The sequence below is a fragment of the Ascaphus truei genome, chromosome 8 (genome assembly GCF_040206685.1).
Source record: "Ascaphus truei isolate aAscTru1 chromosome 8, aAscTru1.hap1, whole genome shotgun sequence".
NCBI lineage: Eukaryota > Metazoa > Chordata > Amphibia > Anura > Ascaphidae > Ascaphus > Ascaphus truei.
Window position 1 is genome coordinate 105590936 of NC_134490.1, and position 20329 is coordinate 105611264.

General features: G+C 45.4%; 1 protein-coding gene across 10 annotated transcripts in view; it reads left to right on the forward strand.

The window, feature by feature from the left end:
* The window catches only part of SIRT1 (sirtuin 1), a 355375-nt gene that overhangs the window by 305327 nt on the left and 29719 nt on the right, over positions 1-20329 (forward strand). The gene's annotated exons all lie outside the window — the stretch shown is intronic.

Below are 20329 nucleotides of genomic sequence, written 5' to 3' on the forward strand. Positions count from 1 at the left end.
TATGTTCCCATTAGCTGGAGGCAAAACCAGAATCTTACCAGTCCTCCATTGATGGCATGGATTTTTGCAAATATAGTTTTAATCAGTAGAGTTTTCATTATATTAGTGCACCAAACAATCTACTCTGATTCACCTTTATAAAATCTGAAGAGGAGGAAGAGATGAGCCTACATTATTTTCCCTTTGAAACCAGAATGCATGCCTTCAAAAACAGTTCTCTTCTTTTTTACTTTCTTTCATGCTTCTCATGCATATTGGCTTCTTCAGTGTTATTTCTTTCTCCAATAGAAATTAGTTCTTGCTTCAATTCAGTGAAAGATTTTCGCAGTACTCCCTAATTCCTATTGTTTACTGTGCTTGTGAAACATTGAATATTAATCCCTGTACTGTCTGCATTATTATGTAAAGCGCTGCATACAGTAGTGGCACTATATGAATAAACATATACAGTACATGCAACCACGTCCTTCTCGGTTGATAGTTGACTGTCTTTCTCTGATTCGGAGTCGGAGCTTGCAGTTGGAGAAGGCTGTTTGCGCTGAAAAATTGATAGCTTCTCTTTCTGAGATCTTTTTTGGTTTCTGCGGCACGGCTATATAGAAGGGAGTTTCTTGGGTTAAGCCTGGAGGTATTTGGGTAATAATTAAATTTCTGTTTTGTGTCCAAAGTCCTACTTAGGAGCGGAACTCGGCTAATAAATGGCCATGTTGGTAGATGCTGTGCTTGGCACCCTCCTCACATACAGATGTAGCATCTGCTGTAGAGCATGCGCTGGTGTAGTGTGTGCAAAGTGTTGACCACCCTATGGCCCAATGAATAGCAGGCGGTAATGGCCCAGTGGGATTAACACAGCGGGGGTCCCTGGTTCTGAATAGGACTTGCGTTGTATGAATACTACGGAGATGGATTCATCCAAGAGTGGCATACATCAAAGAGTGCTCAAGGAGTTAAGCTCAGTAATAGCCAAACCATTATATTTAATATTCAAGGACTCAATTTCCACAGGCTCAGTACCACAAGATTGGCGTAAAGCAGATGTGATTCCTATATTTAAAAAGGGAGCTAGATCACAACCGAGGAATTACAGACCTGTAAGCCTGACTTCAATAGTGGGGAAACTACTTGAATGTTTAGTACGTGATAATATTCATTAATACCTAATGGAAAACAAAATTATTAGTAATAGTCAGCATGGATTTATGAAGGATAGATCATGCCAAACTAACCTTATTTGTTTCTTTTAGGAGGTAAGTAGGAATTTAGACCAGGGTAATGCAGTTAATGTGGTCTACTTAGATTTCGCAATGGCTTTTGATACGTTTCACACAAGAGGTTGGTGTACAAAATGAAGAAAATTGGACTAAGTAATAATATATGCACCTGGATTGAAGACAGGTTGAAGGACAGACAACAGAGCGTTGTCATAAATGGAACTTTTTCAAGTTGGGCTAAAGTCGTGAGTGGAGTACCTCAGGGATCGGTACTGGGACCCCTGCTTTTTAACTTGTTTATTAATGACCTTGAGGTTGGCATCGAGAGCAAAGTCTCCATCTTTACTGATGATACTAAATTGTGTAAAGTAATATAATCAGAGCAGGATGTAATTTCTCTTCAGAAGGACTTGGAGAGACTGGAAACTTGGGCAGGTAAATGGCAGATGAGGTTTAATACAGATAAATGTCAGGTTATGCATTTGGGATGCAAGAATAAATTGGCGAATTACAAATTAAATGGGAATAAATTGGGGAATCCTTGATGGAGAAGGATTTAGGAGTGCTTGTAGAGAGCAGGCTTAGCAATAGTGCCCAAAGTCATGCAGTAGCTGCAAAGGCAATCAAGAACTTATCTAGCATCAAACGGACAATGGATGGAAGGGAAGTAAACATAATTATGCCCCTTTACAAAGCATTAGTAAGACCAGACCTTGAATATGGAGTACAATTTTGGGCACCAATCCTAAGAAAAGACATTATGGAACTAGAGAGAGTGCAGAGAAGAGCCACCAAATTAATAAAGGGGATGGACAATCTAACTTATGAGGAGGGGCTAGCTAAATTAGATTTATTTACATTTGAAAAGAGGCATCTAAGAGGGAACATGATAACTATATAAAAATATATTCGGGGACAATACAAGGAGCTTTCAAAATAACTATTCATCCCACGGGCAGTACAAAGGACTCGGGGCCATCCCTTAAGGTTGGAGGAAAAAAGATTTCACCAGCAACCAGGGAAAGGGTTCTTTAAAGTAAAGGCAGTTAAAATGTGGAATTCATTACCCATGAAGACTGTGATGGCAGATACAATAGATTTGTTCAAAAAAAGGTTGGACAGCTTTTTAGATAGGAAAGGTTTACAGGGATATACCAAATATGTAAACATGGGAAGGATGTTGATCCAGTGATTAATCCGATTGCCAATTCTTGGAGTGAGGAAGGAATTTATTTTTCCCCTTATGAGATATCATTGGATGATGTGACTCTGGGGGTTTTTTTTGTTTGCCTTCGTCTGGATCAATAAGTATAGATATATGATAAAATATCTGTTGTCTAAATTTAGCATAGGTTGAACTTGATGGACGGAAGTCTTTTTTCAACCTCATCTACTATGTAACTACATGTAACTATGTAAGATGCACCTGTCTTTAAGAGACATGCAGTAAGTCACTCTACCTGCGTGCCTCTAACAGGCGACCGCGTATCTTTTACTTTAATAGCACAGTATTGAAGCAAGGGGTCTCTGGAACTGATTCGCATCAATTTCAGCCTCAGGGTCACCATGCTTCCTGAGTTATAGGCCCCAGTATGGGTTGCCATAATTTCTGCCATGTTTAAATTCTCCCGCGTCACGGCCCACGTGACCGGGACATTTAAACAATGCAGGGAGATACCGGCTCCCCCTACCGGAGCCTGTAACTCAGGAGATTGAGTGAGTGAGTGTGTGTGTGTTTGCAGGGCCGCCAACAGGGGGGGGGGTGGGACTGCCGGTGTTTGCGTCCTGGGCCCCCTGCGCACCCGGGCCAGTTCATTAAAAAAAAAAAAAAAGCACCCAGTGCCTGGTCTCTGACAACAGCACCGGAAGTCAGCTGGGCTAAGCTTCCGGTGCGCTGGCGTGATAGGTTGACCCGACGCGTGCGTGAGCAGCCAGCGTGGGACCGACAGAAGCCTGCAGCGGGGCCGGCGACAACTGCTGTGATCGACCGCCGGGATTGTCATAGTGGTAAACTATGCCCACAATATGGACATGGATTGCTACAATGGCAATGAATGGGTAACCTCAAAATTAACGAACCACAAAATAAAATACATTACATTTAAATTAAAACAAACATTTGAAATTAAACCCATTGATTTGTCACTGTAGTAAACCATGTCTATAATATGGGCATGGATTATCTCAATGGCAATGAATGGGCAATCTAACAGAAATACATTACTTTTAAATAAAAACAAACATTTGCCAAAAAATGCAGTTATTGTCTCTGTGCTTATCTACAGTATACCCTTAAAGGGGTATAGATGAACACATTGCCAATCAACGGGCAACCTAAAAAAAATGCAATAAAATACAATCAATTCTTCTCTTGCCTTTGCTGGGATGAACATTCACCCTCCTCATCCTACTGCGGCACTAACTCTGGCCCCACGACGCAATGATCCTCAGCACCATGATGCGCAGAAGTCCATGATCCTCAGTTGATTGCAGAGGAGTCTCTGGTAAGAAGAAAGGAAAGAATAAAGAACTTATCTTCCTTCTTTTCTACTTTTTCTCCTTCTTTGTAATCCAATAGGTCAAGTCCAGGACACAAAATGTTAATCTGACGGCTTCTTAGGGTCAAATGATACGTGACAGGCCTTATATAAGACCTGTGATTGTTTCCTTTTTTTTTAATGATGTGACGTCATCTTAAAGGGAGGGAAGCCAGCCAATCAGGTAGCATATGCTTCCCTCCCTTTACGATGACTTCACTTCAGCAAAAAAATGCTGATATACCATGTGATGCATTTCCTTTTTTTTGTGTGATGTAACGTTACCAAAAAGGGAGGGAAGCCAGACAATCAGGTAGCATGCCACCCTTTTCCGTGATGTCACATCACTCCAAAAAAGGAAAGGCATGACATGGTAAATTGTGCACCATGTGACGGTTTCCATTTTTTTTCCTGAAGTGACTTAATCTTAAAGGGAGGGAAGCATGAAAGGAGGGGTCCTATGGTTCCACACCACAAAAAAATCCAATGACTAACCTGGCCCCCAATTAAGATAGTATCATTAAATGTCAAAGGCCTACAAAATAACAGGAAAAGGAGATTGGCCCTCCAAGATCTGAAAAAGTCAGGGGGTGACATCTTGTTCCTGCAGGAGAGCCACTTCACATCTCAAGACCCCTCAAATTTATTCAAAAAAGTGTTCCCAATGTGTTTTCTCGCTTCATTTAGTAGTAAAAAAACAGGGAGTAGCCATCCCAATCCGGCAAGGCAGTCCATTCAATTATATCAAAACAATGGCGGACCCAGAGGGTAGATTTTTAGTGGTATACGGCTCTCTGGCAGGCTCTGCAATTGCCCTGGTCAATGTATATGCCCCTAACGAGAACCAAATGGAATTTCTTGTAACAATTTTTTTATTGGTCACAGTCACAGATAAAGTTACATACAGTAGTGTCGTGGGCCCACAACATTTCTGCTCATTATTTCCAGAGAAGGACCAATAACAGTTTTCCGTTTTCAGTAGGAAAAAGAGTAAGGGGAAGAGGAGGGGGGGAGGAGGAGACAAACATGGGAGGGGGGGAAAGGAGGGGAGGCGGGGTATGTGGGCTTGCCCAGAGGTGTCCCAGTGTAGCTCTCCAATTGTTTGGGCGTGGCTGCTAGACCTAGGTGCCTTGAATTTTTGGGGGTTTATCTCTCGATCCAGGGGTCCCATGTGTTCCAGAACTGGGGCATTTTCTTTTGGAGCATGGCCGTAAGCTTCTCCATAGTCATGACCTCATTAACCCTTCTCACTACTGTGGTTCTCGAGGGGGCCTTAATCTGTTTCCAGGGTGCCGCTATAGAGCATCTGGCCGCTGTCAGCATGGCCCTGATCAGCCGGGACATTGGTGGGGGGAGGTCGTCTATGGGTTTGCTCAGCACCATGGTCAGGGGGTCCAGGGGGAGAGGGATTCCAGTGATCTCGTAGATAAGTGTCTGGATCTTGGTCCAGAACTTCTGGATCTCTGGACATGACCACCAAATGTGGGCCATGTCTCCCTTTTGACCACATCCCCTCCAGCACAGGTCCGAGGTAGACCTGGCTCAGCCTAGCCGGGGTCAGGTACCACTGGAATATAATTTTATAGATGTTTTCTTTTATCGTCGTACAAATTGAGGTTTTAGGGGCTTTGCTCCCAAATGTCCTCCCAGTCTTCCAGGTCTATTGGGAGACCTAGTTCGTCCGACCATTTTTGCATATAGCGGTGTTTCGGGGGGGTCTGATGTCGGTTCCGTGCTTTTGTATATCTGTGATATCAGGCCTCTCTGGTATATGTCTTTGAGACACAGGGTTTCAAATCAGGTCAGCGGGGGGGAATTTGGAGGTTGGAGACATTGAGTGTAGGAAGTGCCTAAGTTGTAAATATTTAAATAGATGAAGGTCTTATGTCTGGAATTTGTTCTTTAATGCCTGAAAAGTTAGGATCTCTCCCTTCTGCAGTAGATCGGCAACCATCCTAATAGTGTGACCCTGGAATTGGTCAAATTGTCTTGTGGAACACCATGGCGGGAAGTTGGGGTTCCCAAAGAGTGGGGTGAGCTGGGAGGGAGAAGCTAGCAGACCATACTTCCCTTTGCTTTTGAGCCATGCGTCCGACGTGCATCTCATTGCTCCAAGGCCAAACCTCTGTGGCCCACTCCCTCTCCCTTCTGTGGTCCAGAGTGCCACTTGGATGGAGTGAGGCTGTGCGTAATGTGACTCTATTGCGAGCCAACAGGCCAAGGCTGGGTCGCATTTCCAAACTACAGCCTGCTTCAATTGTGCTGCGAAGTAATATCTGACTAAGTCGGGGACCCCCATGCCTCCTCTTGCTCTTGAGGAGAGCATCACTGACCTTGGAACCCTAGGTCTCTTATCGTTCCAAATGAATTGAAGCATTAGTGACTGGATGTTCTTTAGAGCCGGGCGTGGCACTACGATGGGGAGGGTTTGAAAGAAATATAGTAACCGTGGGAGAACGTTCATTTTTATGGACATTATTCTTCCAAACCAGGAAATTTGGTGTTTTTTCCACGTTTCCAAATCTTTTTTAATCTGGTCAAATAGGGGGGGGGGGTAATTGTGTTGATAAAGGGAGTTATACGAGTTTGAAATTTTGACCCCCATATATTTTATATAGGTGGAGCTCCACTTGTATTTGTAGTGGCTTGGATAAGTTTCCATGTCTGGGGTGGGAGGGAGATATTTAGGGCTTCCGATTTGTCTATGTTGACCTTATAGTCAGAGACCTGCCCAAATTGAGTCAGATGCCTTTGAAGGCTAGGAAGGGAGGAAAGGGGGTCACTGAGGGTCAGAATCACATCGTCCGCGAATAGGGAAATTTTGTACTCTAGGTCCGCAATTTGGATCCCCTTGATACTTTTTTCGGCTCTAATTTTGGCCGCTAGAGGTTCAATGGTTAGGGCAAATAACAAGGGGGAAAGCGGGCAGCCCTGTCTGGTCCCGTTCCTGATTTTTATTGGATCCAAGAATCCGCCTGATAGTTTGACATACGCTGTTGGGTTTTGATAGAGGGCTCTCACTCCCTCTAGGAAAGGGCCACTGAAGTCAAACCTCAGCATTGTTTGGTCTAAAAAAGACCATTTGATTCTGTCGAACGCTTTTTCAGCGTCGAGGCTCAGAATCATTACTTTGGATCCGGTGAGATGCACGTGGTCTATTATATCCACAATTTTGCGGGTGTTGTCGGAGGCCTGTCTTCCTGACACAAAACCTACTTGATCTATGTGTATGAGTCTAGGGAGAATTGGATTTAGCCTGTTTGCCAAGATCTTACTGTAGATTTTGAGATCGGTATTTAACAGGGAGATGGGCCTGTAGTTACCGCAGAGGAGCGGGTCTCTGCCCTCCTTGTGGCTTATAGCCAGATTTGTCGCTGTAATCGTAGCAGGGATTGGTTCCCCTTGGAGGAAGGAGTTGTACATATCTAATAGGTATGGGGAGAGGATTGGCAAGAACATTTTATAATAGGAGTTTGAGAAACCGTCTGGGCCCGGGGTTTTGGCTAATTTGAGTGATTTAATGGCTTCAGATGGTTCCTCTTGGGAGACATTTTTATTTAACTTCTCTACCTCTTCCTGGGATAGGGTGGGCAGGTTGCATTGCTCTAGATATTGTGAGATAGTATTAAGGCTAACCGGGTCCTGGGTTGGGGGGTGAAGGTTGTAAAGGTCAGAGTAAAAGTCTGCAAATTCCTGTGCTATCTCTTTTTCTATGTATGTGGTCTGTCCATTTCGTGTCTGTATGCGGGCTATCTGAGATTTGACTCTCGTGCCCCTGAGTTTTGAGGCTAGAAGCCTGTCAGCTTTATTGCCTTTATCGAAGAATTTTTGCTTCGCCCACCTTAGTGCCTTCTCTACTTCCTCGAGTTGGGTCTGTTTGAGGCAGATCTAGCTAGATTTAGTTGTTTAAGCGTTTTTTTAGATGCCGTAGTTTTATGCTGCTGTTCTAGCTTGGTGATCTTGTCTAAGATCTCTTTTTGGAGCTTAAGTTTAATTTTCTTTTTGTGTGATGCGATTGAAATCAGGTCTCCTCTGATGGAGGCTTTATGGGCCTCCCAGAGCATGGCTGGGGCGGAGACTGAACCTGCATTAATTTGAAAGAACATTGATAGCTTTTGGCGGAGTATCATTTCTGTGTCAGGGCAGTTTAACATGGAATCATTTAACTTCCATCTGTTATTGGGTGTTTTTCACAAAGGGTATGGATAGGGTAAGTTCAATTGGTGCATGGTCGGACCAGGTGATTGGGCCTATGTTTGACTGGGAGGACGCCTGGAAGATGTTGCTAGTACCTAGAAAATAATCGATCCTCGAGTAGGACTGATGAGGGGTGGAGAAGAAGGTATAGTCCCTCTGACCCTGGTGCTGAGCCCTCCATATATCCACTAGTGAGAATTCCTCCATGATGTCACTAAATTTCTTAGCTTTCTTTTGGGATTGGATGGTGTATGGAGTGGGAGAGGATGGGAGGAGGGTGGGCGCGGGGTTCGATTTGTCTAGTGCGTAAGAGGCCACCATGTTAAAGTCACCTCCGATAATCAGAGATGAGAAAGATTGCTGTTCTAGGGATTGGAGGAGTGTTCTTAGGAAAGGGAGTTGGTTGTCATTGGGGGCGTAGATGTTTACAAGTGTGATTGGGGTGCCAGACAGGGTGCCCTGTAGTATCAGGGACCGACCATCGGGGTCTGGGAGTGACTTGGATAGAACAAAAGGGACGCCATTCCGTATAAGGATGGCTACTCCTCTTTTTTTGCTTGTGGCTGCTTATTTTTTTATTTTTTGTAAATTCCTTCATTACATTTCCCTACTCATCACTTCGGCTGCCCTGAGGGGGGAGGGAGGGGGTGGGGGAAGGGTTTGAAGGCTGCGTTACCCTTACTGTTGATTGGGGAGGGCGGAAAGAGGGGGAAAAAAGGGGGGGGAAAGGAGGGGGGGAAGAAAAGAGGGGAGGGGGACGGGGAGGAATCTATACCACAACATTTTAACATAGATGTGAGCATTTTCATACATGACGTTGATAAGTTCTCTGTGTCCTGTCACGTGATATTTGTCCTGGGCTTTGCCTCCCTGTGGCAGAGCGGTGGATAGTAGGTGGGGGGGGCTGGGGGGTGGGGGAGGGCGGGTTGTGTGGAGGGGGGGCTAATGGTTTGCTCGCAGTTTCAGGGGTAAATAGTTCTTGTTTTGGATTGTTTCGGAGCTGGCGTTGCGATGGGGACCCAGATCTGGGCCTCTCTGGGGGGGAGGGGTGGGGGGGCACAGGGGATCGGAGAGGGGGTTGGAGACAGTGGTGGTGGCGGAGGGGCGGGTAGGAGTAGACTGGTGGCATATCGGGGTCAGGGGGAAAAAGTTGGATCCAACCTCATTTTGCTGAACCCCCTTGGGTTAGGGATATAGTCTGCATAGTCCTCTTCAGTAGCCAGGGATTTCTCTCTGGGGGGCTGTACCACGATCGCCGGGGTCGGAGGCCCCAGGTTGGGGTCGTCACCCTCCGACTCCAGCTCCCCCGGCTCTGGTAGGTGGTGGTAGGAAAAAAGGGGGGGGGGGTCGGGAGGGGCAGGTAGGGGAGGAGGGGGAGGGGGGATTCAGGAGGGGGGTTGGTCTAGGGGGGGAGGGGTTGGGGGAGGGGGAAAGGGTTGGGGGGGTGGGGGAACGGGCGGGGGGGAAATGAGGGAAGGAAAGGGTTGTGGTGGGGGGGGAATGAGGGTTAGTGGAGGGGGGTCTTGGCTGAGTTCTAGACGGCAGTGTGCTGGGGGGTCTGTCGCTGATTGTCTCTGCGTTTCTCCTCTGGGAATGCTGTGCTACGGCGCCAGTTGCCGAGATTGGAGGTAGCAGGAACATCAGGTAGATGGGTGGACTTGGCCTCTCTTCGGGGAGGTGGGGGTTCCTCTGGTGGTCTTCCTCAAGTCCTCGGCGGGTCTGTCGCGTCAGTATGGGCTTAGGCAGGTTTCGGTGGGGAGCTGGTGCTCCCGGCCCATAGCGGGAGATGAGGTTAGTTGGCTCTAGTGTTGCTTCTGGCTCGCCAGCCGTTCCGAAGCACGGGGGGTCTCAGAGGAGGCGGGTTTGTTGGCCGCTCTTGGGGGAGGCTGTTGGGTTTGTGGAGAGGGTATTCCGAGAGCCTTAAGGAAGTCCTGGATATCCTCTGGGTCCACAATGGTTAGAAAGCGTCCATTTCTGGGGACCACCAGTTTGAAGGGGAATCCCCATCTATAGCGAATGCCTTGAGCCCTCAGTATAGTAGTTAAGGGTTTCATGTCTTTGCGTTTGTTGATTGTGAAAGCGGACAGGTCAGCAAAGATCTGCAGGGTGTCTTCTCCTATTTGGATGTCACCCACCCCTCTGCTAGCCGCCATGATTCGCTCCTTTGCGGTATAGGTATGCATTTTGACTATGATGTCTGTGCGGTGGTTGGGGTCTGGGGATTTGGGACCCAGGGCACGATGGGCACGGTCCATCAGTAGCTCATGCTCCTGCAGATCCGGGACCAGCTTCAGGAAAATCTTCAGGTATACTTGTATGGCGTCCGGCAGGATTGTTTCTGGCACATTTCTGATGTGGATGTTTTGTCTCCTCCGTCTATTTTCCTGGTCGTCGAGGGCGTCCCTTAGCTCATTCACGAGGTTACCAAGCCTGTTCACCTCGTCCTCTGTTGTCGATTGAGTGTGGCAGACCTCCTCTACATTTGCTTCTAGTGTCTCAGCGCTAGCGGTAAGGCTATCTACGTCGGATCTGAGGCCTTCTATGGCTAAAGCCAAATCTTCCTGGAACCTCCGTCTGATTTTATTAAATAGGGCCTCAAAGAAGTCTTTGTGCAGTCCATGTCCAGGCAGTTCAAATTGGATCTGCTCCGCACTTGTCCCGGCGTGGTCGGGGTCCACGACGCCCTCTTGGGTCTCGGCGGACGGCTCCATCTGGTGTTGCGCGGGTGCAAAGAACTTAGTGACCGTATTTTGGGTCTGCTTGTTCTTTGACAGCATTGCGCCTTCTTTGGGGGACGTCTCCGAAAGTCTGATAGTCCCCTCTTTATTATTTTTACTCCCTTTTATTTGAGGGGGGGGGTGTGAGAGTGTTGCGGAACTTCTGGGGTGTTTCTGAAGCTGCTGAGTATTTATTTATTTATTTGGCTCAGTGCAGTGTTGCTGGGGATGTAGGGGGTTGTGGCACCCTGAGGCTCAGGCAGCAGTTGGAAGTTGGTGGTTGGGACAAGCACAATGGAACGAAAACAAGGGAGCGTCAGTACCTGAAAAAATATATAAAAAAATACCATAGTGTATACTGCTTACAAACAAAATACATTAAATGGTAGGGCTCCAAGGAGCAACAGAGTGCTGGATCAAGGATTATGGTCCATAAACAGCATATAGTTAGGGAGAACGATATCCCAGAAGAGAGACAACAGAGCCAAGGTTAAAAAGCCAAAATAAAATTTATCCACAAATGGTAAAATTTAAGGCTTACAAGATACCAGGTAAAACAGGCGTGGGTAACAGGTTAGAGTTGGAACGCCGAGTCGCGACCTCGTAGACCTCCTGCACGTCTGTCTTCTCCCCCGGTATCTGTCCTGTGCTGCAGACTGGATGCCGATACGTCACTTCCGGTTTGACGGAACACTTGGCGCCACCGGAGCATCAGCTGGAGACTGTCTCCCTCAGGATGTCACGTTGAGGGCTACGCTCTACGCGTTTCGCCGTATAGGGTGAACGGCTTCGTCACGGAAGCCGTTCACCCTATACGGCGAAACGCGTAGAGCGTAGCCCTCAACGTGACATCCTGAGGGAGACAGTCTCCAGCTGATGCTCCGGTGGCGCCAAGTGTTCCGTCAAACCGGAAGTGACGTATCGGCATCCAGTCTGCAGCACAGGACAGATACCGGGGGAGAAGACAGACGTGCAGGAGGTCTACGAGGTCGCGACTCGGCGTTCCAACTCTAACCTGTTACCCACGCCTGTTTTACCTGGTATCTTGTAAGCCTTAAATTTTACCATTTGTGGATAAATTTTATTTTGGCTTTTTAACCTTGGCTCTGTTGTCTCTCTTCTGGGATATCGTTCTCCCTAACTATATGCTGTTTATGGACCATAATCCTTGACACAGCACTCTGTTGCTCCTTGGAGCCCTACCATTTAATGTATTTTGTTTGTAAGCAGTATACACTATGGTAATTTTTTATATATTTTTTCAGGTACTGACGCTCCCCTGTTTTCGTTCCATTGTACTTTGAGTGTGGACCCTGAAACAGTCCTACAAGGGTTTGAGTGTTTTTACTTTTATTTATTGCACGGTGATTTTATATAATTTATTTAATTTAATTTATTATTTTTCATTGTTAATTGCACATAGATATAGTGTTTGAGCGCCATCTAGTGTCTTTTATATGTAAATTCTGGTTGGGACAAGCAGCTGTATATCTCTTTAAGGGGAGCTGGTGTCTCAGTGGAGTGCTCCTTTAAGATGGCCGCTACCTCCCCTGCTGCCACGTGGTGAGACTCGCAGTTCCTGCAGCCAGGGGGTACTCTCCCTTGCCGGGGTCGCCTGATGGGGGTATGGATATTGATTTGATTTATTCTGGGGGAGGGGGCAAGCGGGGACCGCAGCAGAGAGATGCTGATGCTGCTCCGGCTTCCCCTCGGGCTGCGGGAGGCCGCCGAGGGCGCACTTCAAAGCCTGCGCGTGCAGGGGGGGGATCCCCGAATTCCGCAGTTAGAGCTGACTCCGCGGAACGCCCGGAGCTTAGCCCCACCGCCTCTCCTACCTCCCGCACCGCTCCTCCAAACGGTTCCTCTGACCTTTTACGTGAGGCAGGGGGAGACTTCCACCGGGGGTCGGGGCTCACAGGAGGCATCCCAGAGCGCCGGCAACCCCTCTCCAAATCGCCGGAAAAGGTCCCTCTTGTGCCCAGCTGGTCTTAGGGGTTCAGGGCTGTAGGTTTTGGGGGGGGGATTTGTTTATTTAAGTGCTGTTTATATGGGTTATACGTTGGAGGGGCCCTGGAGCAAGTCTCTCAGGCAGCCATTCCTCTTGACGTCACAGGAAGTCTCCCAAATGGAATTTCTAAAAACAGTTCTCGAGGGCATTGACCCTGGATATCTGTCATCGGTGCTGGTCGGCGGCGACCTAAATATGGTCCTTAACCCCACCGAGGACAAATCATCAGTAACGGGTTGCCCCCATACAGCCCACTCCCACCACACCGGGAAAAGGTTAAGGAGGACACTAAATGAGTTCTCACTGGTGGACATTTGGAGAACCCAGCATCAGGGTCAGCGGGACTACACTTTTTACTCAACTCCAAACCAGACCTATTCTCATATAGACTACTTTCTAGTAACCAAAAATGTTCTGGAGGCCTCTATTGAGTAAGACATTGGCCTGACTACGTGGTGGGGCCATGCCCCTATCACCCTGACCCTCTCAGTGCCATTTGTAAAAACCACTTCCTACACCTGGAGACTAAATGATTCCTTACTGAACTATCCTGAGATAGAGAGAGAGATTAAAACCTCACTTAAGGACTATTTCTTCTTTAACTCAGGATCAGTCACTTCCCCAGCAATCCTCTGGGAGGCCCATAAGGCAGCAATTAGAGGTAAATTCATCTCCATTGCGTCCCATAGGAAAAAAGTCAAAGAAAAATTGATTAAGGAACTCACGGACAATATTATCACGCTGGAGCAAACACATAAAGCCAACCCCTCAAAGAAAGTCTATAAAACATTAACCGCAGACAGACTAAAACTTAAGCAAACCCAGTTAGAAGATTTTAAAAAGGCCATTAAGTGGACAAACCAACAGTATTATGATAAGGGCAACAAGGCCGACAGACTCTTGGCTAGCAGACTGAGAGGAATACAGAAAAGATCCCAAATAACAGCGATCAAAAATAGGTCTGGGGAGATACAATATAGCGATAAAAAAATAGCGGCAGAGTTTACTATATATATAGTATAATATTATACTGAACTATATAACCTGAGATCCAAGGACGGCCACCATGAACCAATAGTATCAGAATCTATAAAAAAAAATATCTAGAGACCTGCCATTAACAGAGGAGGAAAATGCAATCCTCAATGCGGAGATTTCGAAAGAGGAATTGGAAGAGGCGGTCAAAGTACTAAAACTCTCCAAGTCCCCTGGCCCTGACGGGTTCACCAATGTTTACTACAAGAGATTCCTACCAATACTCTCCACGCATCTATTAAAAATATTCGGTGGTTTTGGGGCATGCGTCCCAATAACAGTGCTCAATCCAATTCTGAACTTCAATAATATGAGTAGTATGAGTTCATAAATATAGTGCAACCACACAGTGAGATCTTGGACCCAGTGCTAGCTTGATGCAGCAGAACAACAGACACTAATCACTGTCAAATTGAAAAAGTATGGGTTAACATACCATAGATGTGTAGGACTGGGCCGTACAGGACCCTTGTGCTGCAGCACTGTTACCGGTCATCAATTCTCCAAGTGAGGGAGAAGTACAATACTCACAGGTGTCTGCTTCATAAGTTGCGTGCATCACGCTCCATATACAAAGTAGTGGTAGAAATCCTGGGATTCCAGCGGTGCATAGCTGAGTAGAATAGGAGACCAGCAAGGTGTGGGTTAAAAATATATGTTTATTGACAAGCCATGGTATGGGGGACACACTCTGACGCGTTTCGGACTGACATAGTCCTTAATCATAGAGCTGACTCGCGCCGTTCATCTCCCCAGTCTTAAGGAGTAAGCCCCGCCCACCTGCGTCATTGCGCTGCGTGAATTTAGCGCAAAAATCGCCGAGATGCACTATCATTGGTTGGTGCTCATACCCAATGGAGAGCAAGATGCCGTGGGTGTGTTTCAAGCAGGGGAATGACACGCATACGCAGCAGCCGCACGTACAACCCCTCCTGCAACACCAGCCGCGACGTTGCTAGGGCAACCCTAAACAATAACAATGAACTTCCCGTCTCGATCTTGTATGGGAATATGTACATAGCCATATGAACTAAAGAATCTGCGGTGGGGGGGGGGGGGAAGAGAATAAAAAGACTTGGGGAGGGAAACCGATATGAATAAAATAAGCATGATGAAACATGCCTAACTACAATAAAAACATACATAACAAACAAAAACAATTACACATTATTAAACATTATAAAGCGAATCTTGGAACTGCAACGGAAGGTCATAGAGTGAGATAAAGGGCAATGTGTTGTCGTTATTTAACCATATACTCATTTTCAGTAACAATAACAATTCTTTTGGCATAAAATATAAACCATTTGTCCTTTATGTATTCTATGTGGAAACATATATATTCATGTCTGTGAATATTCGTATATTGCACTCTATGGGGAGACTGATATTAACCCCATATGACTTGTTAAGTAAATAACCGGAGTTATATTTTTACATGGTAAATGGGCAGAGAAAGCAGGCTATGCATAAAAACTGGGATATGTATGACATAAAGAGAACCTTGATATAGAATAAATGGCCCTCCAAGGGAATTAGTGTCTATATTGAATGTTGATTTGGTCCATTAGGCATGTAATCCCTCTATTTCATAGAGACCATGTTCTCAGTTTAAGATCTTTGTGCATAAGGCAGATCAAATCTACACAGGTCGCTACATGCATCAAGAGTGAAAATGCATATTTTCTTAGCTGTTTTTAGTTAAGGAAGTGTTTCAACTCCCAGTCCTGATTCATGCCCCTGGGTGCCAAAGTCCCAAGGGCATAAATCCAGAACATTTCCCTACGGTTCAGGAAAGCCTCCCTGTGTCCCCCTCTAGGATGTATAGAGATATTCTCAATGGCGCTATATGTGAGCGTTTTAATAGATCCTGATGGGCATGTATTAAAATGGCGCGCTACAGGGAAACGTTCGTCCCGATTTTTGATACTACGAATATGCTCTGTAATTCTCACCTTCAATGCTCTAATAGTCCTACCTATGTAGCCACTGCCGCACGCACATTTCAACAGATAAATTACGAAGTTGGTATTACATGTCATAAATGACTCAATCCTATAGACATGACTGGTATGGATATCCTTCAGAGACTTAAGAGGTTCCGCATATCTGCAAAGGTTGCATTGGCCGCATTTAAAGAATTCTTTTGGAAGGCGTGTGGTGTTTTATTCCTAGAACTAAACAAACTAGGGGATACATAGTTCCCGATGGTCTTAGCTTTTTTGAAAACCATTCTCGGTTTTTGTGTGGTATAGGGGTCTAATTCTGAGTCTAATTTTAGGACACCCCAATGTTTTTGTAGAATATACCGTATCTGCTCTGATTGTTTAGAGAAGGTAGTTATGAAGAGTGGGCTCTGTTTAGTATCATTGTTGTAAGAAGATTTTTTGGGGTTTCTCTTTTTTATCAGGTACTCCCGATCCGCTTGTAAGGCGTATTCATAGGCACTCTCCAGGTCCCTCTCTCCATAACCACGATCTCTGAACCTTTGCTTAAGTTCATCAGCCTGCGCCATAAAGGACTCATTTGTAGAGCATAGCCTCCTTAATCTTAAAAATTGCCCTTTGGGTATGGCCTTTATGAGTGGTCTCGGGTGGGCGCTGTTCGATCTGAGCAGGGAGTTTTTGGAATTCGTTTTTCTATAGATGCTGGTCTGAATTTGTTGTCCAGCATCTATGTACAAATGAAGATCTAAATAATCAATCTGTGAGTCACTGTATGAATGTGTGAATTTCAAATTGTATGTGTTTGCTTCAAGATATTCAAAGAAATCGTGTAAGGTGTCAGTGTCCCCAGGACATACTTGAAAACGAGAGGTAACTCTCAATGTATTACTTCCTGGTAAAATATTTTATAAATAAATAAATAATCCCTGCTGTTTAGTCTACGCATACACACTTGGCTCACAACAGCTCAATGCAGCATTACCTACAGTACCTCTGGCATAATGAACCTGCTTTTTACCTCCACTTTGTTCTTTCTCATGGCCTCATTGAAATGTTATTCTCTCTATCCACTACACACTCCTCCCTCCTGGCCCATGCCCAACATTACCATACACCCTGGACTACTCAAAAGCCTTGCACTATCTACTGAATGTTGGTGGAGAACCCTGAAAATCAGCACTCCAACCACCGCCCACTCAATTGGCAAAAATCATAAAGTTACAACTTGCAAACAACTACTCAAATTTCTACTCGTACTATTACTCTCTTTAGCAGGTGATATTGAACCTGACCCAGGCCCTCCCACTTCAACTCTGTCCCATACCCCTGAGAATACCCCCTTCAAATTCCAAAAAGCCCTATCTCTCGCCCATATAAATATCCGGAGTCTGCTGCCCAAACTGGATGAACTAAGGGCATGGTGCCTTATGCATAAACCAAAAGCCATCGTTCTCACAGAAACATGGCTAACCCCTAAAACCCCTGATGCACATATTACCATTCAGGGATACTCCATTTTTAGGAGAGATAGGTCAAAAAGAGGAGGAGGGGTGTTATTTTATATTGCAGACACCTTACAATTTACACTGGTAAACTGCCCCCCAAGATCAACCTCTTTTGAAATCCTAGTTGGCAGAATCTGCCTCCCCTTCTCTAAGCCCGTCCTGATTGCTGGCATCTACCGCCCCCCTAAAGCCCCTCTACAATTTCTGACTGATATCACCCAGTTTCTTGGCTCCATTTCCTCTCAGAATGAGAAGAGTGAGCTGCTAGTTCTTGGGGATTTCAACTTCAATTGGCTTCACCCTAAAAACCACAAAATCCACACACAAATCAAGTCTCTTAACCTATTGCAACTCATTTCCCAACCCACACGAAAAAACCGGAAATCGCACAACCATTCCCTGCTTGACTGGATTCTCTCCTCAAATCCCAGCAGAATCCAATCCTCTGGCATCCTTCCTGACATTTTCAGTGACCATGCAATAGTGTACTGTGTAAGGAAAATTAAACCGCCCCAATCAAGCCCTAAAGTTCTCCTCACTAGAACATTTAGAAACTTTAACCCACAACAATTTCTGGCTGACCTTACCAACTGCCCTTGGCACAGAATCGATTTAATTCCTGACCCTGATTCTGCGCTCGACTATTTCCAATTCGAATTCTTAAAACTCTGTGATATCAGTGCTCCACTACGCAGAATAAGGGTACGGGGGTGCCCACCTTCCATGGGTTACACCTGACCTTATAACTCTCTACCAGTTCAGGGATGCCTTGTGGAAAAGCGACAAAATAACTGGCACTACCAAGGATCTCAATCACTACAGATGCCTGCGGAACATGTGCACAAGGCAAACAAGGCACGCAAAAGCACAATATTACTCTGACAATCTCCTCCAGAACACATCAAACCCAGCTAACTTCTGGAAGGTTATCAACAACATTTTCCAGCCTTCTAACCACCAACAGCCAAGTAATATCACTAAGGGCGATATTACTCTAACAAACCCCACCGACATTGCAAATGCATTCAATGATTACTTTGTGGGGTGTGCTACTAACTTATTAGCAAAACGCAACCCAAACCACAAACCTGAATCTCATCCTGGGAGTACCCCTATAGCCCCAACCACTCCCAACATTGCCCACAATTTTCAATTTGGCCCAGTATCCGAAGAGGAGATTACACAAGCGCTTCTCAAATTAAAACTAAGCAGCCAATGTGGACCTGACTTACTACAATCTAGGTTCCTAAGACTTGGTGCCCCAGCAATTGCCAAACCAATTGCTTCCATAGTCAACTCTATCCTGTCTGCTGGCCATATCCCTAAGACCTGGAAAGCTGCCAGAGTTGTCCCAATCTTCAAAAGTGGGGACAAAAACACTGTCTCAAACTACAGACCAATCTCCCTTCTCCCAATCCTATCCAAAGTCATGGAAAAATGTGTCCACTCCCAATTAAGCGATTACTATAACAAGACAAATTTCCCTAGCCAATTCCAGTCTGGGTTTCGCCCCAAACACTCCACCGTAACTACCCTGCTAAAAGTTTGCAATGAAATCCAGTGTGGAATGGAACGGGGTCAACTCACTGGTGCAGTATTCCTAGATTTTGCAAAGGCTTTTGATACTGTTGATCATGCTATCTTGCTCAACAAACTCCAGAGCTCTGGAATAGGGAAGCATGCTTTAAACTGGTTTCAGTCCTACCTATCAGGTAGATCCCAACATGTGTCCATCTCAGGCGCTAACTCTAACCCCCTGGCTATCACCTGTGGCGTCCCGCAAGGCTCTGTTCTGGGGCCCCTACTCTTCTCAGTGTTCATCAATGATCTTCCCACAGCTTGTCAGGAAGCCTCAATACACATGTATGCAGATGACACAATCCTATATGCACACAGCCTGACCTTCAACATATACTTCAGTCTGACTTTTTCAGTCTCGAAAACTGGATTTCCCAAAACAAACTGTTTTTAAACACTGACAAGACTGTAACAATGGTGTTTGGGACCAAGACTAAATTTTTAAAGCTTCCAGCGACTGAGCTCCAGATTACAACCAACACAAACACCATCCTAACTCCTGTTACTAGTTTTAAATACCTGGGTATATGGTTTGACTCCCATTTAACATTCGGGATGCACATTAATACCCTGACATCCAAGACCTATGCCAAACTAGGGGTACTCTACAGGAACAAATCCTCCCTAAGTCTCCTGGTCAGAAAACGTATCGCACAGCAGATACTAATGCCAATTATTGACTATGGAGACATAGTATATGGCTTGGCACCTCAAACCCACCTTAGCAAACTTGACACCCTCTACAGCTCAATTTGTCGTTTTGTTCTCCAATGCAACTATAACACACATCACTGCGAAATGCTCAAAGAACTAGATTGGTCATTTCTTGAGTCTAGGCACAAAGTTCACCTTTCCTGTCTTGCCTTCAAATTCTTTATGGGCAAGTTACCCAGCTACCTGAACAAGCTCCTCACCCCTACCACATGCAGCACCTATCACCTGAGATCAGACTCCAAAAGACTGTTCATGGTCCCAAGGCACAACAAAGTATCCGGCCGCTCCTCCTTCTCTTACCGTGCACCCCAAAACTGGAACAACCTACCAGAGACTCTCACATCCACCACCAGTCTAAGTTCTTTCAAATCTAAGGCTGTCACACATTTTAATGTGGTCTGTAATTGTTTCATACGCCCATAATGCAAATTATCTTTAACTGTGCATGCTATGTCTTGTATATAATGTATACCCTGCTCATTATGTAACTGTATTTGTAAACATGTATTATTTGTCTTAAATCTGTGCCCAGGACATACTGGAAAACGAGAGGTAATTCTCAATGTATTACTTCCTGGTAAAATATTTTATAAATAAATAATAAATAATAAGTCGTCAATGAAGCGACAATAAAAAATAATATTATCTCTGAAAGGGTTAGTGTCACCAAAAATGTGAGTAGACTCCCAATACCCCATAAAAAGATTTGCGTATGAAGGTGCAAATGACGTGCCCATGGCTGTGCCTTGTGACTGTAAGTAAAATTGTGCATCAAACATAAAGTAATTGTGTTGTAACAAAAACATCACCAAGTCTAACAAAAAAGTGTTTTGTGCCAAATTAAGGTTAGAGTGATTAAGAAAGTGACTAATTGCTCTCGT